The 26,655-nt window shown below is 48.6% G+C and overlaps 1 protein-coding gene and 1 pseudogene across 4 annotated transcripts in view; both read left to right on the top strand.

Annotated features, from left to right (window-relative positions):
* SMARCA1 (SNF2 related chromatin remodeling ATPase 1) overlaps window positions 1-26,655 on the top strand; it is a 2,556,005-nt gene that overhangs the window by 2,459,656 nt on the left and 69,694 nt on the right. The gene's annotated exons all lie outside the window — the stretch shown is intronic.
* On the top strand, window positions 11,276-11,561 carry LOC144829618 (18S ribosomal RNA; annotated as a pseudogene).

Genomic DNA, 26,655 nt, shown 5'->3' with positions numbered 1-26,655 from the left:
TTCCGGATTGATTAAGGAGCCTTTTGAACCTATTCATAAGGCTTCGTTGCAGCACCTGTCCTGGAAGGCGGCGTTCCTCGTGGCCATTACATCGGCCCGCAGGGTGAGTGAAATTCAGGCATTGTGGTGCCAAGAACCTTATACTGTATTTCATGCTGCTAAGGTTGTTATGCGTACTAACCCTAAATTTCTTCCAAAGGTTATAACTGACTTTCATGTTAACCAGACCATAACTTTGCCTACGTTTTTTCAGAATCCTTCCTCTCCAGCGGAAAGGTCCCTGCATTCCCTGGATGTTAGGAGGGTGTTGAAATTTTATCAGGATAAAACCAAGGATATACGTAGGTCAGACCAATTGTTTATCAATTATGGATCAGTCAGGACGGGTCTTGCTACCTCTAAACAGTCCATCTCGAGGTGGATTGTGTCCTGTATACAATTGTGTTACCAAAAGGCTAATAAGTCCTTAGGGGTTAAACCTAAGGCTCATTCCACCAGGGGAAAAGCTACCACGACTGCTTTGCTCCGTAATGTTCCAATTGCAGAAATCTGCAAGGCGGCCACTTGGAAGTCGGTCCATACCTTTGCTAAGCATTACTGCCTGGACTCTGATCTCTGATGCCAGGGCAGATGCTCAGGTTGGGCAGGCTTCGCTGCGAAATCTGTTCGCACAGTAGTGGTGTTATTTCTTTTTTCTGATAGATACATCTGTCGTGTGGATTCCTCACCTTGTGAATATCCCCCTTGCGTCAGCAGCATTCGGAATTTTTTCTTCGTAGCACGCCGGCGTGGACGACGTCACAGGAGCACGGCATCGCGCGAGACTCCGTCTGACGTCACCGACTCCTTATTAGACCCACGTCGGCGTGATGACGTCAGTTCCCTTTTTCCGCGTCGTCGACGCTAACGGTTTATGGGATCTTCTGCGATACTTAGTATCTTCTACTATTATAGTGTTACTATTTCATCTTTAATTATTCCTTCTTCGTCGAGAATGTCGTCGAGGAAGACAGGATTCAAACAATGTGGGTCATGCATTCGCATGATGTCGATCACCGATCCGCATAATGATTGTTTATGGTGTCTTGGATCGGACCACGATGTTAAAAACTGTTGATCCTGCTTCAAGATGAATCCTAAGGCGTTACGAGAACGTGAAGCTAAACTTCTTCTTGCGAAGGTAAAGGGGAGAGAGACTGGGAGATCTTCGAGGTCGACATACAGACGCTCGAAGTCGAGACAGAAGTCGCGTTCGAAGTCGAGATCGAGGTCGGCTTCGAGGTCCAGGGCGAGGTCGAGATCCAGAGAGAGATCGAGGTCTGGATCCAAGTCGGCTTCGGGTCATGCTTCGAGCTCCTCGAAGAGGAAGCACAAGAGGAGAAAACATAGCTCAAGACATCATTCTGGAAAAGAGTCTTCGGATTTGAAGAAGAAGTCTCGTAAGCATCATAAGGACTTCGTATCTCCTTCTCCTTTGCAGTCTCTTGGAGGTTCCCCGATTCCGGAACAAGAACCGGATCCGGAGTCACACCATTCTTCGGAGCATGAAGAAGAGGAAGTTCCTCGAGCTCCGACTCCGGTAGTAGTCCTTGTGGATCAAGAGGGTCAGAATGAACCGATGTCGGAGCAACCTCCTTCAGGACAACCAGTAGGTTCGTACCCTCCTTTTCCTGGTCCTGGACAGGACCCCTCGCATTTCCTTAATGCGATGTTTGGAGTTTATTCTAGAGCAATGTACCCCACTGGTGCACCAGCTGGTCCCATGGGTCCATTAGCTTACAACTTGGGCATTCCTCAAAATTATGCCCCAGCTCCTTTTATGCCGTTTATGCCGGCGCCTTATACACCTTGGCTCGGTACGGTTCCACCGAGGTCATCGACTCCGCATACGGCTTCGCCGGCTCCGGATCGACCTTGTGATTTGGATCGAGGTGCCACGCCAGTCCGTGAGTCTCGTCCTCCAGCTGCCCTGGCTCCTCGTTCGACGCCGGATCCGGCTCCGTCGGAGTCGTTACCGGATCCATCGACTTCGGTTCGTATGGAATGGTCGAGACGCAGGGCTCAGCGTCTCTTAGAGGAAAAGAGGTATGAAGATTCTGATGTAGAGGAAGGTGAACCATCTAAGGACGTTGCACCCTACCATGTTGTTATTAAGAAGGCTGCAGATCTACTCAATCTAACCTTACCTACTGTTGAGTACAAACCTAACATCCTCACAGAGGTTTTACACTCTCCTTCATCTATTATAGAGCCTACACTTCCATTTACTGAGGCTTTAACTGAACCAATAATGGAGGTCTGGAAAAGACCGTTGACTGCTCCTGCGGTTTCCAGATCTGTAGCAGATCTGTAGCAAGACGTTACAGGGTGGCACCTGGTGACCCCGAGTTTCTCTCTTCACATCCTTCACCGGAGAGTCTGGTAGTACAGGCCGCTTGTTCCAACAGGTCTGCAGGTTCTTTTCCTCAGGTGCCAGCAGACAAGGACTCTAAAAAGTTGGATCAGTCTGCAAAGAAGATTTTCTCCTCAGGTAGCATGGCTCTAAAATCTACTAATGCTACTTGCCTTTTGGGGAGATATGTTCATGCATTGATGGACTCTGTGAAACAGTTATCATCAAAGCTTCCAGAGGATGATAGAAAAAACTTTAATGAAGTGGTCTCCAATACTCAAGCTGCAGCCCGCTTGGTAATTCAGAGTGGCCTTGACACAGCGGACTCTGTTGCCAGGATTATGGGCTCAACTGTTGCCACCAGAAGGGCAGCATGGCTGAAATCCTCCGATTTTTCTACAGATGTACAATCCACGTTGATGGACTTGCCTTTTGACGGGACAGGCCTTTTTGGGAAGAAGGCGGATGTGGCTTTGGAAAGATTCAAAGATAGCCGGGCTACTGCAAGATCTTTGGGTCTCCAGACAAGAGGTTCTACCACTAAGAAGTTTAGAGGGTTTGGTAGATCCTCCTTTCGTCCCTTCAGACAAGGCCAACAATAACAGCAGCAGCAGCAAAACCCTCTGTACAAATCTTATAGAGGTAGACAGAAGGGTCGTGGACGTGGTTGTCAAGTCTCCTCTTCCTCTACTTCCTCCAATAATACCCAACCCCCACCTACATCAGCAAAGCAGCCCTAGATCCACCATTCTGGATCATGTGGGTCCGGTAGGGGGTCGGCTTACTCATTTTCTACGGGATTGGGAATCGGTTACATCAGATCTTTGGGTTCTCAATCTCGTAGAGAATGGGTATGCACTTCCTTTTCAGGAGTTCCCTCCCAATTACCCTCCTTGCCAAGGTTATTGTTCGGAGGACCATCTTCTTCTCCTACAGGAAGAAGTCCTGGCACTGTTCCGAAAAGGTGCGATAGAGGTGGTTCCAGAGCAGGAAAGGGGTCAGGGGTGCTACTCCCGGTATTTCCTGATACCCAAGAAGGATGGCAGACTTCGGCCAATCCTGGACCTCAGGATTTTGAACCTCTATCTCAAACAGGAGAAGTTCAAAATGCTCACACTTGCACAGGTTCTTCAAGCGCTGATGGAAGAAGACTGGATGGTGTCGATTGACTTGCAGGATGCGTATTTTCACATCCCAATCCTGAAGTCACACAGGAAGTATCTCCGTTTTACGGTGGGATCGCAACACTACCAGTTTGCGGTCCTTCCTTTTGGGCTTACTACTGCGCCTCGAGTTTTCACCAAGCTGATGGCAGTGGTGGCTGCGCATCTCAGAAGATCGGGGATTCCTGTGTTCCCCTATCTAGACGACTGGCTGATCAAGGCGGAGTCGCCGGAGAATGTGCTTCATCATCTGCAAGAGACAACTCAGTTGTTGCACAGGTTGGGTTTTTCGATAAATGTACCCAAGTTTCACCTGGGGCCCTCCCAGCGCAACCTGTTCATAGGTGCGGTACTGGACACTACCGTATGTCGTGCATTCCCTCCACCTCAAAGGATTCACGACATACAGGAAATGATTCCTTTATTCTACAATGGAGCGGTTGTTCCAGTCCTGAAGGTCCTTTGTCTGCTCAGTCTGATGGCTTCTTGCATTCTGTTGGTCAATCATGCACGCTGGCACATGAGGGCACTCCAATGGTGTCTCCGCAGGCAGTGGTATCAGCACAACGGAGATCTCAGGGAGTCGGTGAGGATCTCCAGAGAAACTGCAGCGGATCTGTCTTGGTGGAGTGTGGAAGGCAATCTGTCACAAGGAAAGCCTTTTCAACTTCCTCCATCAGTGGCCACAGTGATAACGGATGCATCCACTCTCGGGTGGGGTGCTCATCTGGGGGACTTGGGGGTCAAAGGGCTTTGGTCTCGAGAGGAAAGGTTGCTTCATATCAACCCTTCTAGAATTGCGGGCGATACGTTTGGCGCTCAAGGCCTTCCTCCCTTCCCTTCGCGGTCAGTCGGTTCAGGTCCTGACGGACAACACAACTGCGATGTGGTACGTCAACAAACAGGGAGGGGTAGGTTTGCAGTGTCTCTGCAGAGAGGCTCTGCGTCTCTGGTCCTGGGTTCAGGACCATCAGATTTGTCTGATGGCAAATCATCTGGCCGGAGTTCTGAACGTTCGTGCAGACAGTCTCAGACGGCAGTTTTCTGCCGACCACGAGTGGAGGCTTCACCCGGAGGTGGTTCACGACATATTTCAGATGTGGGGGACTCCTCGGGTGGACTTGTTCGCCACTCGCGAGAATGCTCACTGCCTGTCATTCTGCAGTCTCCAGTTTCCGATGCAAGGAGCTTTGGGGGACGCGTTTCAGTTGAGTTGGAAAAATCAACTCCTTTACGCGTTTCCTCCCATACCCTTGATTCCTCGGGTTCTGAGGAAGATTCGGCAGGACCGGGCCCAAGTCATATTGGTCACCCCGGATTGGCCAAGAAGGGTGTGGTACACAGACCTTCTCCACCTCTCCTCTCACCCGCCGCTCCGTCTCCCTCACAGGGCAGACCTCCTCTCTCAGATGGAGGGGCAGGTTTTACACCCCCACCTCCAGACATTACACCTTCATGCCTGGAGATTGAACGGGGCAACTTGAATTCCTTTTCTCTCCCTCACGATGTGGTGGATGTCATTCTTTCTGCCAGGCGTGACTCCACCTAAGTCCATTTATTCGTATAGGTGGTCTAAATTTGTCTCTTGGTGTAGGGAGAGAGATGTTGACCCTTTGAAGGCTCATTTGTCTGACATTTTGCAGTTTGCTCTTTCTTTGGCGCAGCAAGGATTTGCTGTTGCCACGGTCAAGGGGTATCTTACGGCTTTGTCGGCAGTTCTGTTTGCCGGATCAGCCTTCTCTTTTTAAGTCTCCAGTGGTTTTAAGATTTTTGAAGGGTCTCACTAATAGATTCCCTCCTACTCTTTTTGTTATTCCTCATTGGGATTTGAATCTTGTGCTGACCTATTTGATGGGTTCTCCCTTCGAGCCCTTGCACAAGTGTCCCATGAGAATTCTTTCTTTTAAGACGGTCTTGTTGGTTGCAATCACCTCGGCAAGGAGGGTGAGTGAGCTTCAGGCTCTTAGTTCTAAGCCCCCATTCCTGACCATTCATGCTGAAAGACTGGTTCTTAGGACCAGGGCTGCTTTTCTGCCTAAGGTGGTAACTCCCTTCCATCTAGAACAGTCCATTACCCTTCCTACCTTCTATCCTCCCCCACACCCTTCCAAGGAGGAGGAGAGGCTTCATCGCTTGGACCCAAAGAGAGCAGTTAGTTTCTATCTTGATAGGACTAAAGACTATCGTATTGACGATCAGCTCTTCGTGGGTTTTGCTGGCTGCAAGAAGGGCAGAGCGGTGCACAAGCGCACACTTTCCAGATGGATAATCCTGTGCATCACGATTTGCTACTCTCTGGCGGGTAAGGACCCTCCTGAGGGTATTAGAGCACATTCAACTAGAGCAAAGTCTGCAACATCTGCTTTGTCTAGAGGTGTTCCTGTTGAGGACATTTGCAGGGCTGCGACTTGGGCCTCCCTCCACACTTTCGCGAAGCATTACTGCTTGGATTCTGAGGTGAGGAGGGACGGCCACTTCGCACGCTCTGTTCTCCAAGATTTCCTGGGATTGCAGAGTGGACACCCTCCTCCGGGAGTAGGGACTGCTGTGGGACTCTATTCACAAGGTGAGGAATCCACACGGCAGATGTATCTATCAGAAGAACAAGTTACTAACCTTCGGTAACGCTTTTTCTGGTAGATACAATATCTGCCTGTGGATTCCTCACATGCCTACCCGCCTCCCCATTGTCCACTCTGCTATACCTGGTTTTATTGTTTGTATATGTTTTGGGTTTGATACCTTTGCTATGCACTGTGTGCTATTTTGGTTTGTATGTACTGTGTATATTGTAAATATGCATATTTGCTGTCGTTGGTCCGTCCGGGTGCCTCGAAGGCACGGAAAAAAGGGCGGAACTGACGTCATCACGCCGACGTGGGTCTAATAAGGAGTCGGTGACGTCAGACGGAGTCGCGCGCGATGCCGTGCTCCTGTGACGTCGTCCACGCCGGCGTGCTACGAACAAAAAATTCAGAATGCTGCTGACGCAAGTGGGATATTCACAAGGTGAGGAATCCACAGGCAGATATTGTATCTACCAGAAAAAGCGTTACCGAAGGTAAGTAACTTGTTCTTCTCCACCGCCGCTTTCGTGTGGGGATCGGCTTGCCATTCTATTCACTAGATTATGACTATACACAGAGATCCCCAACTACAGAAGGAGTAGTTTCTGTCCTGTAACTCCAGTTCTGTAGTAGGGGTATCTCTGTTATAGTCATAAGCACCCGCCCTCCTACCCGTTGGAGAGAGATATTCATGTAAGACATGCTACAGGTCTGGCGTGTTACGCCTTCAAAAAGAACTGAAAGTAAAAGGGACCTGCAGTGCATTCTGGGATACTGTGAGGCTTCTGGAAAGTTCTCTTAAAGGCACAGTACCCTGTTCTGAGCCACATAATGGCAGCCTATGGGGCTTGTCTGTCCACTTCTTCCTCTCTATCATTCCAGAGGGTTTTGCTGTTAAAGGCAAGGTTTTTCTCTTGGAAAACCCTGGACAGGCTGTGCTGTTTGTGGTTTTTGGTGGAATTTCTAGTTGAAGTACTAGACAGTGTAGCCTGTGGATATAGGCTGCATTATCTGTCTTTAAATTCTCTCTTAAGTGTCGATGCAATTTTGCATGTTTTGACAGCTTAAGAGATTATTTTTTATTGCTCCGGGGTCCACGCACATGGGCGGGACTATTCACTAGATTATGACTATAACAGAGATACCCCTACTACAGAACTGGGGTTACAGCACAGAAACTACTCCTTCTCCCCCCAACCCAGGTTTGCCCTCTTCAACCCTGCACCTCACGCACACCCCGGGCACCTATCCCCTCTCCTCCCTCCTCTTCCCCTGCCTCTTAAGTCGACACATCGAAAGAGCTGCTGCACTACTAGCACTTAGTAAGTGTCTATGCCCACTATACCACAATCAATGGCTGAGCTTCGGCATGCAGGAAAGGGGCGAAATGCGGGATACCGGTTGTTCGTCATTGACCCGCTACCTCCCCCTTACATACCAGCCGCTTCTTCCTCCTCTCCCCCAACCCCGTTTCTCCCCACCCTTCCTCCCCCCTAACCCCATGTGCTTTATACTGCACCATTCAATGTTGTGGTTTACTATTACATTCTGTATGCATTTGAAACCCTTTTGTTCATCTCTACTGCAATCATAAAAATAAAATAAATACAAAACAAATCACCAGTTGTGATGCATTTTTTCAAAGGACTACAATATATGTTTCCCCCTTCTCCCTTTGTGATGCCCCAATGGGACCTTCATCTGATCTTGACTATCTGTTGTGCACTCTGTTTGAGCCGCTTCACAGCTGTCCCTTATGACTCCTTACCGTCAAGACTTTGATTATCATTGCCATCACCTCTCTAATCTATCTTATACTACCCTGTTCATAGACAGAATGCTTCTGGGGACTTGGGCATACTTCCTACCGATAGTCGTGATGTGTTTCCACGTCAGTCAAACATCACTCTGCCGGCATTCTATGCTACGCCTCTAAAGAGGAGGAGAGACTCTATCGCTTTGACCGTAATAGAGTGCTGAGGAATGCCAGGGGGACGATCAGCTCGCTGTGGAGTTTGCTGGAGCATTGAAAGGCTAGGCAGTGCTAAAGAGAACCATCTCCAGCTAAATTGTGCTCTGAATAAAGACCTGCTATGCATTGGCTAAAAAGCAGCCTCCAGAAGGACTGCTTGCTCTTTCTACCAGGACCAAAACTGCTCCCACTGCGTTAGCATGTGAAGTCCCTATCCTAGACATCTGCCATGCAACTATGTAGACATCTGTGAGAAGTTGGCCTGGCATATGCTGTCCACTAGTTATAGTGGGCACCTTGCACCAGTCCAAACAACCCCTTAGAGGTGATAGGTTACAGACAACCTTATTTGAAAGCTCTCCTAGTTGTAGCTATGGAGAGCAGCCTTCAGGCTAAGTCTTGAAGGAATGTAAAGCAGCTTGTTTTACCAGTCTATTATCTCTTGAATGGCTAAATGTAAGGAGAACCACACCAGGTATATATATAAAATATATGTATTTATTACTAAACACACCCTACTAGTCTCTTTACGAGGCTAGAGGTCACAGCACATATGTTACACTTAATAAATCAGATTAAATTAGCACAATATACGTTAGGCTCCAGGGGCGTACCAAACCATATATTAAGAAAGTGATCTAAGAACCATGACTTGACAAGGCACAAGGCCTAGAGCCTGTAATTCGCTGGGACCAGAAGGAACCACCCAAGGTAGTGACACAGGGGACCCACGGGGACGGTATTGTGTGAGAACACAGCCGCAAATCGCCGTTATCTTCTATGGGGAAAGTCACAGTTGGAAATTTAAAGATTAAGGACACTTAGGAGAGGACTTTGAGCAAACCCCTTTAGACTTAAGGGGTTCTAGGGCCAACACCCACGGGAGCACTGGAGTACTTGAGTTACCTCACCCAGGGAAGCCGGGTGCAAAGGTGTCTTTTGGTGTCGGGAATCGTCGTTGATTTCAATGGCGATCTGCTGCAAAGTGCTGCTGCCGTTGAGGAGGAAGGTGTCCGGAGTGATTCAAGCCTGGATGGAAGATGTGAGGAACCTGAAGACAGAGGGGACACAGGCTGGGTCACTTGCCAGTGACCAGGGGCACAATAGACGAATGCCCACCTATGTCGGTTGCTTCAGGTGCAAGGAGGAGCTTGACTCTTCAGCCACGAGGACCAGGAGGCGTCTACGACAATCAGGAGCTGGATTTGAGCTGTTCCATAAAGGATGTCGAGTGCTGCAGCGTCGGTGCCCGGATTGGACACAACAAGCCTTGGCAACAGCAACCCACACAGGAAGAGGAAAGATGCTTCGGTGCGGACCAGCAAGGTCCGTGGCACTCCCCAAGTGGTGGAGTGGCAGGGCACGTCTGGAGCAACCAGGGAAGCCCAAGGAAAGTCAAATTTGCCTTCTCAGGGACCCACCAGTCAACGGACCAGGGATCGCAAAGGTACCTCGAGCGAAAGCACAAAGGGCCAGCGCACGGAACACTTGTGGAGTGTAGACCAGCAATCTCCGATGGAAAAGGTGCTTGGGGTCTGGGCTACAAGTAACCCAATGCACAGCCTCAATGAACGTCAAGAATTTAATGCACTTGCAAATGTGCAGTGTCCAGGGGTTCTGGTTCCAAGGTACCCACGAGGGTTACGGGTCTCAGCTTTGCTGGGGACGCGGGTTGGCCTCTGGGAAGTCTGGAAACCCACCTCCTGTATGGCAAATACTTCGGAGTCTGGCTGGAGCTTCAAAGATCCAACCGGGCATGCACGTATTTGGTGCTTGCCAAGCAGGGGAGTAACTCCTTTACTCCAAGGGAGATTATTCAGTCATCTAGTCCTGTAGATCGTCGATGGTAGCCCCTGCAACTGGTTTGGGCTATGCACAGGGACACCAAATGTGCCCCCAGTGTGCCCCCAGTTCAGACTTCAATGCACTCCTGGAGTGCACCCACCCAGCCCCAATACACTAAAGCTTGTCTGGGAGGGTTTGTTCCCAAAGTGTTTGACACCAAATACGACATGTTTCCTTGCAGCTATTGTAAAGTTAGCATTTACCGCAAGGTTATAATGCACTTAAGAGTATATGGTCTGGATGCATCACAGAACAACCCCGGAGAATAGATTCCGAAGGCAGCAGAGGGGCCTGCTCATGCATGGGCACCCTCTCACACAAAACCCAGCACCCTGCTTTCAGGATTGATATGGCCTGCCATAGGCGTTACTGATAGGTTTACATGTGTAGTGATATTAGGTAGATATAGGTAACCTATATCTAAATCTAAGTAAGGGGTGCATGCACCACCTTACCCAGGCTTCATTAGCAGTCCTGTGGTGTCATTTTGGAAGGCTTCCCAGGGGTGGCAAAATACATGCTGCAGCCCCTGGTAGGCCTCTGGGGTACCTATGCCCTTTGTACCTAAGGTAGCATAAACTAGGGACTCATAAGGGTACCCCAGTAACCAAACTGGAGTGTACCTAAAATACATGGAATCAATTTAGAGAGAAATCAGCTAGGCTGGGGTCCTGGATAGCAGGGTCCCAGCCAGACTAAAGTCGAAAAACAGTGAAACATCAGCAAAAAGTGGGGGTAACCATAAGAAGCCGATCCTACTCTCCTACAACATCTCTCCACACCTTCACGAAGCACTATTGTCTGGATAGTCCGGCTTGCTTAGAGAGGCATTTTGACCACTCAGTCCTGCAAGAATTACAATTTTTGAGTCCCGTGACAGACCCACCTCCAAATAGTTATTTTTTTGGTATTTTTTTGGTATCCATTCAAAAGATGAGGAAGGCTCTAACTGAAGAACAAGTTACTTACTTTCAGTAACACTCTGTCTTTTGGGGACTATCTAGCTGCAGATTCCTCCCCGCCCATCCTCCCTGTTCTGTGATAGGACTCTATCCAGTAATAAGATCTCAAGTCCAGGAATCTGTGCACTATCTACCATTTTGCTGTTGGGGCTTGCATCTTGGGGCATGGACAGTCTCGAATGCAGCTGATGTCATCATATTAGAGTGGTGCCTATTTTGACCCTGCACATCATTTCCAGAGTGGAACAGCGTCATTTGGGAGCAGCAAGACACTACCTTCAGGCAAACAGAGGTACTGCTGAAACGTTTCTGGATCTAGTCTGACATCTGTGGAATATTTAAAAGGTGAGGAATCTGTGGTCATATAGCCGTACCAGAAAGAACTTTACAGAAGGAAAGTGACTTTCAGATGAACACCAATCTTGGCTCACTTGGCCGTTTTGGTGACTCTAGATAACTTTGTGCCTATTGTGATAGTGTCAAAATATTTGGATGTCTACCTTATCAACTTTCGATGATATATTCTGTGCCTACAATGGTGACAATGGATTACGGAGAATCACAGATCAATTCTGGAGAGGGAGCCTAATAAATTACTACTACATCCAAGGAAGACAGTAAGTGCTCAAATTACCCACTCTGAACTCGGGAAGGTAGTGATGAAAAGTAACAATACACGACTCTTTTGAGGCTTTGTAATTAGAATGAGTACACTTGAAATCCTTTAACAAGGATGCATTGGAGGACATGTCTAGTGCCAGCAGCCACTATATTATCATATATTAAAGTTGCTGCAGTTAAAAAACTCGTAGTTAGATCTTGCTATTGAGCTGGCGGTCCACCGCGAGGTGAATTATGGCCTATCACAGCCCCTCCCTCTCGGCTCTCATTTTATGCTGTGGACTGAGTGTCCTGGGGGGAATTTACCTGAATATCTCAGCTAGGAATAATGGAATAGGACTTCCATTCTATTTTGTTGTTTTTCAGAACTGAGGTCATGATTAAGAGAGATGGCAGAGGCATTCCTATTGTGCCCCTAGAGGTGAAATTCTTGGACTGGCGCAAGATGAACCCAAGGGAAAGCATTCTGGGAAACCAAAGTCCATGGGTTCTGGGGGAATATGGTTGTGTTTGAAATTGAAGTATCTAGTTGGCAGTGGTTTGCACCCTGTCTGAGTATGGACCCTTATTTTAGTCAGAGTAAGGGGATTACACAGCTAAAATAATCCGTGCTCACCCCTTTGGTAGCTTGGCATGAACAACCAGGCTTATCTCAGAGGCTATGTGTAAAGCATTTGTATGTAAACATACAGTATACAGTAGAAACACTACCAGAGATCACTACACCAGCTTAGAAAAATAGCCAATATTTATCAGACTAAAACAAGACAATTTACAAAAATCTAATATACACAACAAAAGATATTACTTTTAAAAGATTCAGAACAGTTAAGGCCTTAGGAAACTATGGATACATCACTTTTATGAGAAAGTACCTTGGTCAAAATCGAAAACAGGTGCAGGGGAGCTGAAGCACCGGAATGCACAGCGATGCTTCGGTTCCTTACTGCCAGGTGTGGTGATGCATTTATTCCTTACTGCAGTACTGGGGAGGTGATGCATCGATTCTATACTGCCAGGGAAGGTGCTAGGTCGATTCCTTACTGCGAGGGGGTTGATGGGTCGGTTGCGAAGCATTGAAAATCCGTATAATACCAACGGGAGCTGTCTGACAATAAAAGCACAATAACATGAGATGGTTAGACGTTCAACCATCTCATGTCCTAGCTCACTATAGCAATTAATGTAAGGAATAGGACTAGCTAAAGTGAAAGACCTGAAAAGGATGGAGAATTTGTTATTTTCTTGTTTATTGTTTGAATTTGAAAGGTCACCCATATGCAGTATAAGTCACCACAGTCACCCATTGAAATGTCTGTGTATTTGGTATTGCGTTTTCATTGCCAGACAGCCCCCATTGGTATTATTTGTTTGTTTTAATATTGTTTACACAATTGGCGAGAAAAATAGAAAAACATAACAAATAATTTAATAAATTTATATTTTTGATAAAAACTTACTGAGGTGTGGTACATTTGTAAAAGTCTAGTACAAAATCACTATTGATTGTGAAAGAAATAATCATGTTCTGAACCAGTACCCCGTGGTACTTACTCAACGGAATCACTTGTAGCTTTATAACTATTAACCCATGTTCCGAGGGATACAGGGTGACCCCATTGAATTGACCTTAATAGCCCAACACAGCAAAAATCAGAGTGGCAGTTCCCCTCCTACAGCTTCTCCAGGTCTTCTTCTTGGCAGAATCTCCTCTTAGTCCAGAAGTGTTCTGAAGTTAAGGTGTCACCACTCCAGTACTTATACCAGTTGCTGCCTTTGAAGTAGGCAAACTACAAAGAAAAGTATTTGTAGTGCACAAGACCCTGCCTTTCCTTGACCTGGCTCCAGACAAACTACAGAGGGCTGGAGACAGATTTGTGTGAGGACGTGCTGCCTATATGAGCACTATTCCTGCTCGCTGAGGTAAGTTCCTTTCTTCCCATATCACCTGATGTGGATCCGAAGCTCCCTCATTGTCACTTTGAGACTTGAACCCGAAACATTTTCCAGTGTACAAGGGATATCTCCCCCATCTCCCCAAATCTATAGCCTTCGATTCCTATCAAGGCTGTCGCAAAAAAGTTTCTGCGATGATCTCTACCATGTATGCTTATGGTGCCTGGGGCCGAACTACAACTCCAAGACCTGCTTTGACTTAAAGTTGATGAACGCAAAGTCCATCAGAGAACATGAGGCAAACTCTACATTGTCACGCATAACGGGACCCTGTGTTGAGGCTGCTCCAAGTCACAGTCACAGCCCTATTCAGGTGTTACAACCCCTCCCACCACTCTGGCTCAGGTAGACCAATCAGCCTAGTGTTGTGCCATCAGAATATGCAGGGAACAACTCAGCTCCCTTTGTGTGACTGTCAAGAGTGAATTCACAAACACCACAACTGCCATTCTAAACCAGACGTGGATTCCACAGGCTGGCAGAGGTACAGAATGGTAAAGCAAGAAAATGCCCACTTTCTAAAAGTGGCAGTCTGAGAGTGACAGTTAGTTATAGATTCCTTACCTTAGAATTACCCCCAGGCGTCAGACTGCATCCGGAGAATTGTTTCTTAGCAGTCCCCCTGTACATCGCAATCCCCAGGATGACATTGCAGTGCCTACTTAGACGCCGCCCCTGTGTTCTGATGTCAGTTCTTTCTTTTTCCACTCCAGCCTAGCACTGATCTGGAGAGAGCTACCCCTTAGTCACTTTTTGAATAACTTTTTTCGACGTTTTGTCAACTTTTTTTCAAGTCTATGACTCCTGGTGCACGAGGGATGTCCCAACGCCAGACTGGGTTCATTCCTTGCGACTCCTATCACAAGCTGATATCTGTGACGGATCCGCACCTTGTGTGCCTTTGGTGTCTGGAGCATGACCACGACCCGAAGTCGTGCTCCAACTGACAGGCCATGAATCCAAACTCTTTGCGAAAGCTATTGGAGGCCCGGCGGACTGTTCCGCGTCGTTACTTTTCCTGGTGTCATTCGAGAGGAAAGTCTCGAGACTGCCTGTGTAGCCATCACACCTCGTCGCACTCTAAGTCCTCAAGATCCTCAAGTAAGTCTAAGAAGAAGAAGGCAAAGAAGCACTGGCGCTCTTCACCTTCTCCCTGACGGTCAGCTGAAGCGATGCTGGACCCAGAGCGTAGGCGCTCTAAGGCTCCATTTCCCATGCTTCTCCAGGGACGACTCCTCTTCTCCCCCTGTTTCCGGGAGTCAGAGCATCCTCTGCACAGCTCTGATAGTTTTACAAGGCCCTCCACCTTGTTTTTGGGCAGCCCGACTCTGCTGGCGCGCCTTCAGGCCCAGCGGAGTCGATCGGGGTCCTGGGCCATCAATGCCTGCAGCTTCTGCCCTGGAGCCGGTCCCCGTGGATAAAGATTGTCGCCGGTCAATCTTACTCAATGTTCCTTGGCGCTGACCCCTCCAGCAACTCCCCTGGCCAACGCCGTCCCCATCCTCACCCCCGAGATGGCCCCGGACCTGGGCCAACGTCAATCGACTTCGGACCCAATGCTGGAGGGTGCAATTTGTTTCCCTGTTCATTCCTGTTCATTCCCTGGTGTTTCCTATTGCCCAGAAGGTGATGATGAGGACTGGGAGGGGTCGTTGGACCCTTAAGCAGACCAGCTCGAAGAGCCAGATGGGAGAGAGTACCTGGGTGACGCCAGTGGTCTGGATACTTCTCCAGATCTTGGCATTCTTTCTCCCCCTACCATGGCTACAGAGGAGGAACCGTCCTACGCTGTGGTGGTGCGAAGGGCGGATGAGGCCTTGGGGCTGGAGCACCCTTTAATGGCAGTCAAAGCCTACCTTCTGACAGAGGTTCTTCAGCCTGCGGCAACCTCCTCTGAACCCCTTCTGTCCTTCAACGAAGCCCTTACTGACGTCCTCCTGGGCACCTGGTCCAAGCACAGCACAGTGTGGAAAGGACGATTGCCCGCTGCCATCACCCGGCCCTGGGCGACCCAGTTTTCCTCACCCAACACCCTTCCTCCAAAAGTTTGGAGGTCATTCCAAGGGCGCATTCTCTTCTACTCCCCCAGATAGGAAATCCAAGAAGCTGGATCATATTGGGAAGCGCATGTTCTCTTCCTCCAGCTTTATTATTTTATTTTATTTAAGGAATTTATAGAGCGCAGACTATCACCTTACAGGTATCCTGGCGCTTAGGCTTCACAAAGTGGCAGACAAGAATGTAGCGGGGGAAGGAGTCCAGCAAGTTAGACCTTCGGAAACAGCCAAGTTTTAACACGTTTCCTGAAGAGGAGAAGTTCCTCGGTTTGGCGGGGCAGACTGTTCCAGAGTTTAGAGGCAGCAACTCCGAAAGATCTGCCCCCAGCCCTGACCCTCTTAAACCTGGGTACCTTCACCAAACATGCAGTTGCTGAGCGGAGTGCTCTGGTAGGGGTATACCAGGCAAATTTGGCTTGCAGGGAGCTGGGCCCAAGTCCATGCAGGGCCTTGAAGACTAGGCAGAGGGATTTGAAGGATATTCTCTGCCTCAGCGGAAGCCAATGGAGCACAGCCAGTGCCGCCGATGCAGAGGATCTTCTGGGCCAGCCAAGAGCAAGCTTGGCGGCAGCAGACTGCAGTCTTTGAAGTCTATCTAGCAGCATACCCGGTGACTCAAGCAGAAGGGCATTGCAGTAGTCGAGTCTGCTCAATATGGTGCATCTGACTACCAAGGCCCGGGCCTGTAAGGGAAGTAAAGGTAGGATCTTTCGAAGAGGCCTAAAGAGGGCAAAACAAGTGGACACCGTTTTCGCCACCTGAGCTTCCATGCTTAATTTACTGTCCAACATGACGGCCAGATTGCGAACAATGGTGACCGGTTGAGTTTTTGTCACTGTTTCTGGAGGCCAGAAATTGTCCGGGAAAGGACGGGGAATCCGACTTCCAGCACAAAACAACACCTCAGTCTTGCTGGCGTTGAACTGCAGTGAGTTATTGTGTAACCAACGCGCCGTATCTCGCATACAGTCATGAAAAGTCTCCAGCGGGATCGCTTCCTCACCCTCCCACGACAAGATGATTTGGGTATCATCTGCGTAGTTAATAGCATTGATCTGATGAGATTTTATCAACGTGATCAGGGGTTTCAGATACACGTTGAATAAAATCTGACCAACTGCCGAACCCTGAGGCACCCCCTGGGACACCGGGGAGAATGCAGATTGAAAAGGGGGGAGGGACACCCCCTGCTGCCTATTGCATAGGAAGGAGCAAAACCATCGCAGGGCAACACCCCCTACCCCGGCCTCACTCAATCTCTCCAGGAGGATCACATGATTTACCGTATCAAATGCGGCAGACAGGTCAAGCAGAATCAGAGCCACTGCTTGACCTCTGTCCGCACGCATTCGAAGATCCTCCATGGCAGTGAGCAAGGCCGTTTCGGTCCCATGGGCTGGGCGAAAACCAAATTGGATTTCATCCAGGAATTGATGTTGCTCCAGATGTTGAGAAAGGAGCGAGCTCACCCAACGTTCAGTGATTTTTGCAGGGAACGGTAACAAGGAGATTGGTCTATAATTTTGTAGACATTCTGGGTTAAGGGAGGGTTTTTTTAACAGCGGGGATACAAGAGCCTGTTTCCAGGATGCCGGGACAGTGCCACTCGCCAATGATTGATTGCAAATCCTACAAAGGGTAGGAAATAATTCCTCCCCATAGTCTTTCCAAATTTTATGAGGGATAGGGTCCAGAGGTGATCCAGAAGAAATCCCCCGAGCCAGTCTGCCTAGGTCCTCCTCCGTAATCGGAGGAAACTCCGAAAAGAGATCAGTAGACTGCCAGCCAGGGATCCCCTCTCCATCCCCTGCATCCCCTTCCCCTGGACTGATGGAGCAAGTCATAATGGTAGAGGTGCTGAGATTTTGAATAATAGTGTCAATTTTTTCTTTGAAAAACAGAGCAAGGTTATCACAGAGAGTCTGCGTAGGGGGAGTCGACGTTTTAGTGCATTCAGGGTTAGTGAGACCCTTCAAAATCTGAAAAATGCTTTTAGAACTATTAGCCGCAGTACAGATCGTAGAGCAGAAGTAGTCGGCTTTGGATTTGCGAATCAGGGCTTTATATTCGGCAAGTTTAGCTTTTCAGAACAATCTGCCAGCGTTTGTGTACCCTTGCCTCCATTTCCTTTCAGCCTGTTTACAGGCTAGTTTTAAAGCCTTTAAAGAATCGTTGAACCAGGGAGCTGAGGCTCTACTCTTGTATCTGCGTTTATTTAGCGGGGCAAGAGAGTCTACCCTCGTTGTGATTCTAAGACACATAGAAGCATAGTTTACATCGACTAGACAGTCTGAAGAGAAACTGTCCTCAACCCTAAATACTGCACCAGTAGTTCTTAACCTCCCAAGAGCTCTCCAGTCCCTGCACATAAATTCAGTGATAGTATCTTGTGCCTGTGTGCAGGCCTTAATGCTATTAACAAAGAATTTAAGAAGGAAGTGGTCAGTCCAAGTCATAGGTAGAATTTCGCTCATATGTACTAGCTGAGGGACTGAAAAGATCAGGTCAAGCCTGTGTCCAGCCCTGTGGGTGACTCCCATAACATGTTGGTGGAGACCAATACTTTCACAGGAGTGGAGAAGGTTAAGCAGCCCTGTATCTAAGGAACCATTCAGCCACAGGTTAAAATCTCCAAGGATTAACAGTTTATTGTGGGAGGCAGCCATATTAGTAAAGGTGGAGATCAATGACTGCTGTTGCTGAATACTAAAAGTCCCGGGCGGTCTGTAACAGATAATTCCTGTGAACAGCTTGGCCCTGCAGTCTGTGAATCCCTCTTACCTCTTGGGCCAATACTCCCATACCATCTGGGATACAGTCACGCAGATGCTACCACAGTACCCAGAGGAGGCTCTGGCCATAATCTCCCAGGCAGTGGCAGATGGGAGAGACACAGCCAAATTCACAATTCAATGTGGATTCACTAGGCAGAACGATTGCCAAGTCGGTAGCCGTTAGGCTCCACGCCTGTTGAGGACATCTGGCTTTTCGGGGGATGTCCAGTCAACTTTGCTGGAAATGCCTTTTGATGGGCGTAATATTTTTGGCAACAAAGCAGACTCAGCGCTGGAGCACTTTAAGGATTCTCGGGCTACGGTCAGATCGGTAGGCCTCGCTGCGTCTTCCTGCCCACTCCAGTCTGCTTTTCGCTCCTGGCAACAGCAGCCTCATCCGGGCCAGTCTAGCCACTCGTTCACGCAATCTTACCAGGCTCTGCGTGGCCGCGGATGTGGGGCCCAGTAACCTTGCGGCTCTGAGAGCCAGCAGCAGTCCAAGTAGCCCCCACCTCAAGCATCTCCTGTGACCATGATCTTCATCCTCACTGTATCACTTGCACTGGATGCCTGCTTCTTTGGTGAGCTGCTTGAGGTCCTCTTGTGACTCCAGTGCCTTGGGCCTGTGTGTCCTTTTTAGGCCCCCCTTGATTTCTGCGGGGCCTGCCTTGACTCCCCTGCTTGTGGTGAGTCACCTGGACCTTGCTGGACCCGACACTCTACCTTCTTCGCTTTTCACGCTTTTGGCAGTTGCCAAGGCTTGTTGGTGCTACCGACGGACACCGACCCCTCAGCTCTCGACATCTGACGTTGGACAGCTCGTGAGCAGCCCCTGGTCTTCCACAGCATTGCCTGGTCCTCACAGCTGCAGCTCATAGGACATGTCTTTACTGCAACACCTGACATCGGTGGGCACTTATCTCACATGCCCCCTGGTCACTCCTGAGTGTCTAGACTCTGTCCCCTCTTCTTGCAGGTACTCTTCACCATGAATCCACCTTTAGGTTTCACCAGACACTTTCACCTTCTCCAGCAGGAGCATCTTCCTGAAGTCTCCCATTGAGTTTGACGACGGTTTCCAACGCCAATTCACAGCTATGCACCCGGCTTCCCTGGTTCAGGTAACCTGGTTCCAAGGGTATCCACGGGTGGGGTGGCTCTCCAACCTCTTGTCCTCCACAGGTTTTTGTCAGGGTCCACTGGGAACGGTCCTCTTTCCTTAAAGTTGCAACTGCGACTTACGCGTTGATTTGTATGGAGAGGCTGTCATGTTCCCACACAGCACACGACCTCCGTGGGGCTCCTAGATACTCACCTTGGGCGGTTCCTTTGGTCCCTGGCACTCCTATGTCCTCTGGGTATAGTCTTTACTTGAGTCGTGGTTCGCATACCACTATTTTAGTATATGGTTTGGTCTTCCCCAGGGGACCATTGTGTATTCTGTGCGACTTACCTGTTTCTATAGCAAAGGATTGTGTGTATCATATATCCAAGTAGGAGATATCTGTATGTGTTAGTGAGTGTCTTATAATAAATACATATTTTTATAAATACACTGTGTGGTTCTTTTTCACTTAATCTATACCTACAAGATTATGTTCTGGTAAAACAAGCTGCTTTACACTCCTTCTGGACTAAGCCTGAATGCTGCTCTCCACAGCTACCACTTAGAGAGATTTCTACAGTCGTCTAAGATCACTAAAATCACCATAAGGGTTGTCTGAATTGGTTCAGGGTGCCCACTTACATAAGAGTGGATCATATACCAAGCCAGCTTCCCATACTCCCTTTCATTGGAGCTGGTCTGGACACAGTGCAGCTTCAGGCCTATCCTCCCGAGCAGCGAGTCTGGGTTATGCGGGCTATGATACGGATCTTTCAGCCTCTATCCTGGATTTTGGTGAGAATGAAACTGAGGCTGCTGGGCCTCATGGCCTCTTGCATCCTGCTGGTGGACCTGAAGTTCCAGTGGGCACAGCATCAGGGAAGTCTTTCCGACTATATCCAGATCTCGGAGGGACTGTACAACAACTGCAGTGGTGGTTAACGATCCAAGATTGGGTCAGAGGCAGATCCCTCTCCCTTCCCCAACCAGACGTAACGGTACTGATGGATGTGTCACTCCTGGGATGAGGTGGCCATCTGGGAGAGGAGTAGGTCAGAGGGGTCTGGCCTCTGGCAGGCTCCGGGCTCTATATCAACCTGTTGGAGCTCCGGGCGATCCGCCAGGCACTGAAATCATTCCTCCCCTCCCTCAAAGGGAAGGTAATGCAGGTGTTCACAGATAACACCACCTTCATGTGATACTGCAAAAAACAGGGTGGGGTAGGGTCGTGGACCCTATATCAAGAGGCGCTTTGCCTCTGGACATTGCTGGAACATCAGGGCATGACCCTGGTGGTTCAATCTCTGAAATCCAGGCCAGAAAAACTCAGCCATCTGTGCCTGGTAGATCACGAATAGCATCTTCACTCGGAGGCAGTGCAAGAGCTCTTTGACCGGTGGGGAGAGCCTTGGTTAGATCTGTTTGCCACCGAAGAGAACACCCAGTGTCCGCAGTTTTACGCATGGGAATTTCCAAAGTGGAACTTGCTCGGCGACGCTTTTCGTCGCGAGTGGAACTGCGGCCTCCTGTACGCCTTTTCGCCTGTTCCACTTCTGCCCCAAGTGCTGAAGATGATCAAGTGTGACTGGGCCCAAGTCATTCTTGGGCTCCGGACAGGGCATGACGAGTCTGGTACACCGAGCTCCTGAGCAGGGCTATCGATCCTCCGATCAGACTGCCCCAGGGGAAGGCCCTCCACCTGAACCACCTCCTTGTGTGGAGATTGAGCAGCAATGGTTATGACCTTCCTCCCGAAGTCTGTAACATCATCTTGGCAGTCAGGCGTCCCTCCACTAAGATGGTATATGCCTGTCGATGGAATACGTTTGTGGCATGGTGCGCAGCAAAGGCTGTGGATCTCCTCTCTGCTCCTCTTTCCAGGGTTCTTTTGTTCATCCTTTCTTTGACCCAGCAGGGCTCTGCTCTGAACACTCTAAAAGGCTATCTTGCAGATATTTCTGCTTTTCTTTGTCTACCAGATAAGCCCTCTTTATTCGAGTCCCTTATTGCAAATAGATTCTTTAATGGCATGATTCATCTATTTTCTCCATCTCCTTTCATAATGCTCCAGTGGGACTTGAATCTTGTTTTAACTTATCTTATGTGCACTCCTTTTGAGCCTCTCCACAACTGTCCTCCCAAGCTCCTCACTCTAAAAACTGCTTTCCTTGCTGCCATCACCTCTGCTCGCAGGGTGAGTGAGTGTCAGGCTCTATCTTCCAAGCCCCCTTTCTTCTCTGTGAATCTGGACAAAGTGGTGCTTAGGATAAGACCCTTGTTCCTCCCTAAAGTAGTCACACCTTTTCACATTGGGCAAACTATCACTTTGCCCACCTTTTTCCTACCTCTGAAACCTTCCAAGGAGGATGAGAGACTCCACTGTCTGGACCCAAAATGTGTGCTGTCCTTCTATCTTGACTGCACAAAAGAATTCCGGATGGGTGATCAACTCTTCGTTGCAAGGTCAGGCTGACCAAAAGCGTACCATCTCTCAATGAGTTGTCCTTTGTATTAAAGTCTCTTGCGCTTTAGCGTAAAAGGAACCTCCAGTGGGGCTGTGTACTCATTCCACTAGGCCTACCAGAGCAACTACTGCATTGGCACGTTGAGTCCCACTCCTTGACATCTTCCAGGCGGCCACGTGGGCATCCTTGCACACATTCACCAGACATTACTGCCTGGACAGCCTAGTCCCAAGGGACAGCTATTTTGCCGTTCTGTCCTCCAGGAATTTCTGGTGTGAACTTAGTTCGCAGTCCCTCCTCCAAGGATGGTATTGCTAGGGTATCTATTCTAAGGTCAGGAAACTATAACTAACTTTCTCTTTCAGATGAACAAGTTACTTAGCTTCGGTAGCTATATATCTGTAAGAGACATAGATAAGTTATAGATTTCCTACTGCCCCACCCATTCTCCCCGTTCTGCGAACTGACTTCTAGGGTTAAGGATTTCATTTCAGGGCCCTAGTTTTTCACACCAGTGGTTAGTGTCTTGCATGGCTCTGCACTTCTGGCGTTGAAAGTCGTGTACAGAACCGACGTCAGCACGCGAGTGCAGCGTCTAAGTAGCTGCTGCAATGTCATCCCGGCGACCACGACAACAACGACTTACGCGGAACCGACCGACGCCACCTTTCGACGCGCAGGGGTACTGCTGACAAAAAATTTCTCCGGATACAGTCTGACACCTGGGGGTAATTCACAAGGTAAGGAATTTATAACAAATCGATGTCTCTTACAGATATATTGTTACCGAAGGTAAGTAACTTGTTCTTTAAAAAACAACTACACTAAAAGACTTTGTTTTTGCTGGTTTGGTGTCTCTGCGCACTTTTGCACTGCTATTCAGTGCTAAAGTGTAAGTGCTCCTACTGTAAATTGTGTTATGATTGGTTTTCCATGATTGGTATATTTGATGTACTTGTAAGTCCCTAGCACTGTGCACTTTATATGCCCAGTGCCTGTAAATCAACTGCTACTAGTGGGCCTGCAGCACTGGTTGTGCCACCCACCGAAGTAGCTCTTCAAATGTGTCTCAGACTTGCCACTTCAGTGTCTGCACACAGTTTTAACTGCCACGTCGACCTGGCAAGTGCTCCCACTTGCCAGGCCCTAACCTTTCTCCTTACTGCATGTAAGGCACCCCTATCCTAGGCTAAAGGTACCCCTGTGGGCAGGGTGCGGTGTATGTGAAAGGTAGGACATGTGCTGGTGTGTTTTACATGTCCTGATAGTGAAATGCTGCCAATTTCGTTTTTCAGTATTGAAAACCTGTCTTTCCCATAGGTGAACATTGGAGCTACCTTGTAACATTTTAAAAGTGTAACTTTCAATTGGGAAAAGATAGAGAAAGAAATGGAGTTTAGGCTCCCTGAGCTGAGAAATTTAATTGCACATCTTTTAGTAAAAGTGGTTTTGCAATTGTGTGTTTACAAATGCCACTTTTAGAAAGTGAGCATTTTCTTATTTAACCATCCTGTGTGCCTCTGCCTGTTTGTGTATTCTCCATTTGGGTTTGGAGTGACAGGAGCTAGGGATGCGCATTCACTGTAGACAGGCACAATGGGGGGTTGCGGTGTATCCTGCCTTTCCGGGTGACTCATAGCCAGGCTGAATACACCTTTCTGAATTTAGAGTGGTGGGAGGAGTTTTCACTAGGACCTGAATAGGCTGCGTCTGCTTTGCACAATGCAGTCTCCTCCACCTCCTGTGGTAAAGCTGGCCTAGAGAGGACACAAGTGGTTTCTACTGAGCAAGAGGAGCTTGCTTCCTATTACTTCAAAGGGATAAGTAGTATAAATGTTGGGGCCCTGACCCCAGAACTTTAGTAAACCTTTGGACTAAGGACCCTGCCAAGAAGAAGAGCTCACAGGAGGAGTACTTCCACTTTGCTGTTTGTTGCTTTGTTGGGTTGGCATGCAGTTGCTGCTTCTGTCTTGGGCTTGAAGTAGAGGTTGCCTCCTGTTGGAGGTCTCAGACACACCAAAGACTTCACCATCCTCCATCACATCTGGAACTGCGTGTTTCAGCTGCCACAAAGGAAAAAGCAACCCAACGCCATCAACGATGCCGCTGCCGCTTCCGTGACGTGTTGGCACTGCAAAGAGCATCGCCCACTTCGCACTGCAACCCTGGTCTCACTCACGACGCAGCCAATGACCCCCCTCCCCCCGAGCCGCTGCTTGCATAGTGACCCAAGGGCACCACTCTTCACACCGCCTAGCTGCGCACCACCACCCTGGTATCCCCAATGACAATCCTGCACGCCGACATTGACAACGCTGCCAGAACCGTGGCCTGGGGCCACTGCTTGTAAGTTACTCAGTGCTCCTCTCCGTCACAAACCGCAGCATTGGCCTGCCGGCACCATCGACTCCAGATTGTCTACCGACATTAGAGCTTCAGCAGCAACGTTGCTGCTGCTTGCACTGTGTTAGACCTGGCATCATTTGCGGGAGTTTCCCTTCCATTTTTACTGATTGCCTACTCTGTTTTTAAATGTTTTTGCTGGTTATATGCTTTGGGCACTGTGCCACTGCTATTCAGTGCCATAGTGCAAGTGCTCCCTATGTTAAATTGATGTACTGATTAGTGATTCCATGATTGGGGCTTTTGATTTACTGATCAAACCCTAGTACAGTTCACCATGTGTGCCCAGGACTTGAAATCAAATGCTGCTGGTGGGCTAGCAGCACTGGTTGTGCCACCCACAGAAGCAGCTTGTAAAGTGTGTCTCAGGCCTGCCATTGCAAGGCCTGTGTGCTGTCTGTGACTGCCATGTCGACTTGGCAAGTGCACCCACTTGCCAGTCCCTAACGCCTTCCCTTTGCTTCATATCAGCCACCCCTATGGTAGTCCCAAGGGCAGGGTGAATTGTAAGTATAAGGTAGGACATTACCTGGTGTGTGTAGCATGTCCTAATAGGGAATTACAGCCATTTTTGGTTTTCACTATTGCAAGGCTACTTGTTCTCCATCGGCCAGAATGGGCAGTTAGATTATTACATCTTATAATCCTAACTGACTCAGGGAACATGGTAGAAATTCGAATTTAGTATGCTTGAACTCAGAATTATAAAATATATATTTTAGTAAAGTTGGTTTTAACATTCATGTTTGATAATACCCCTTTTAGAAAGTAGATATTTTATAGCCTAACTGTCCAGGCCTGCCTCTGCTAGGTTGTGTATTCCTTGTCTGGAGTTTTGAGTGACAGGGCTGGGGGATTCCAAGAGACAGGCTGAGGCAGCCCAGTGGTGAATAGAAAGATCTGCATCTAGATGGGAGGTAGGAGTTGCACCTGGGACTTGAATAGGGCTGGGCCTTCCCTCTACAATGCTGGCTCCACCTTCTGTGGTGTGTCTGATGTCTCTGCTCTGCACTGTGAAAGGAAGGAAGGAGTCATGTAAAGAAAGTGCTCAGGAACTGGTTTGGACTGGGCAAAGGCCCCTCTGCTTTCAGAAAACAAAGAGAAAAGTAGTATAAATATTGGGACTCAGATCCAAGAACTTTAGATCACTTCTGGGAACAAGAAACCTTTTGCCAAGCAGAACAACCAAGGAAGCTGCGGGAGTTTGGACTGCCCCTCTGCCAGTGTGCTGTTTACTGGGTTGGCCTGCAGTGGTTTCTTCATTGCCAAGGAAAGGAGAAGGAACTTTTTAAGGACTTTCATCATTTTACAGAATATTCTCCAATGGCTTAAACTTGTGCTTGCCTCCGGCTGAAGTCTCAGGGACAAAAGACTGAGGGCCAGATGTAGGTCAGGGACATTTACCGATTCTAAAATAACGAATTTTACAGATTCGGTATTTTAGAATCGGTAAATGCTATGTAGGGAAAAATTTGGTAAGTATTACCGAATCGTTAAGATTCAGTATTTACCGAATCAGTATTTACCGATTCGGTATTCCCCATTCATTCCTATGGGCCTGGAGGTCCATAGGAATAAATGGGAACTACCGAATCGGTATATACCGATTCGGTAAAAGGGGGAAAACAACGAAGGGTGGCAGGGTGTCACTTTGGCACCCTGTTGCACCCCTCAATTGTGTATGGGTGCACTTGTGGCACACATACATGCCCTAAGGGCATGTATGTCTGCCACATGGCACTGAAATAATTTGCATGAAATTGCTTTTTTGGAGGTTGTCGTTATTTACCACCAACTTGTAGTTGGTGGTAAATAAAGAATCCTAACATGGGAAAAGCACTCATTTAAGTGCTCCCTATATTAGGAATTCGGGAATTTACCGAATCGGTATTTAAGAATTCGGTAATTTACCGATTCCTTAAATTACCGATTCGGTAAATTACCGAATCCTTAATTCAGGCCCCTACATATGAAAAGCCTAATTCCGGTCAGTAACGGCCGAAATTCGGTTATTTCGGCCGTTACCGACCGGAATTAGGCCTCCTATATCTGGCCCTTAATCTTGCTGGGAATTCTGTTTGCCAAAGCCTGCGTGTCGCTGGGAGCTAGAAGCGGGACGCACCAAGATGCAGGACGCTGCCGCAGTTCAATCAATCAATCAATCAGTGGCACTTATAGAGCGCGCTACATACCCGTAGGGTCTCAAGGCGCTGGGGGGGGGGGGGTGGGGGGTGCCGCTACTGCTCGAACAGCCAGGTCTTCAGCTTCTTCCTGAAGGAGAGGTGGTCTTGGGTCAGGCGCAGGTCGGTCGGGAGGGAGTTCCAGGTCTTGGCGGCCAGGTAGGAGAAGGACCTTCCTCCTGTCGTCGCTCTT

The sequence above is a fragment of the Lissotriton helveticus genome, chromosome 4_1, assembly GCF_964261635.1.
Source record: "Lissotriton helveticus chromosome 4_1, aLisHel1.1, whole genome shotgun sequence".
In the NCBI taxonomy this organism is placed as follows: domain Eukaryota; kingdom Metazoa; phylum Chordata; class Amphibia; order Caudata; family Salamandridae; genus Lissotriton; species Lissotriton helveticus.
The sequence above is the reverse complement of the archived record's forward strand: the minus strand, read 5'-3'. Positions and strand labels throughout refer to the sequence as shown.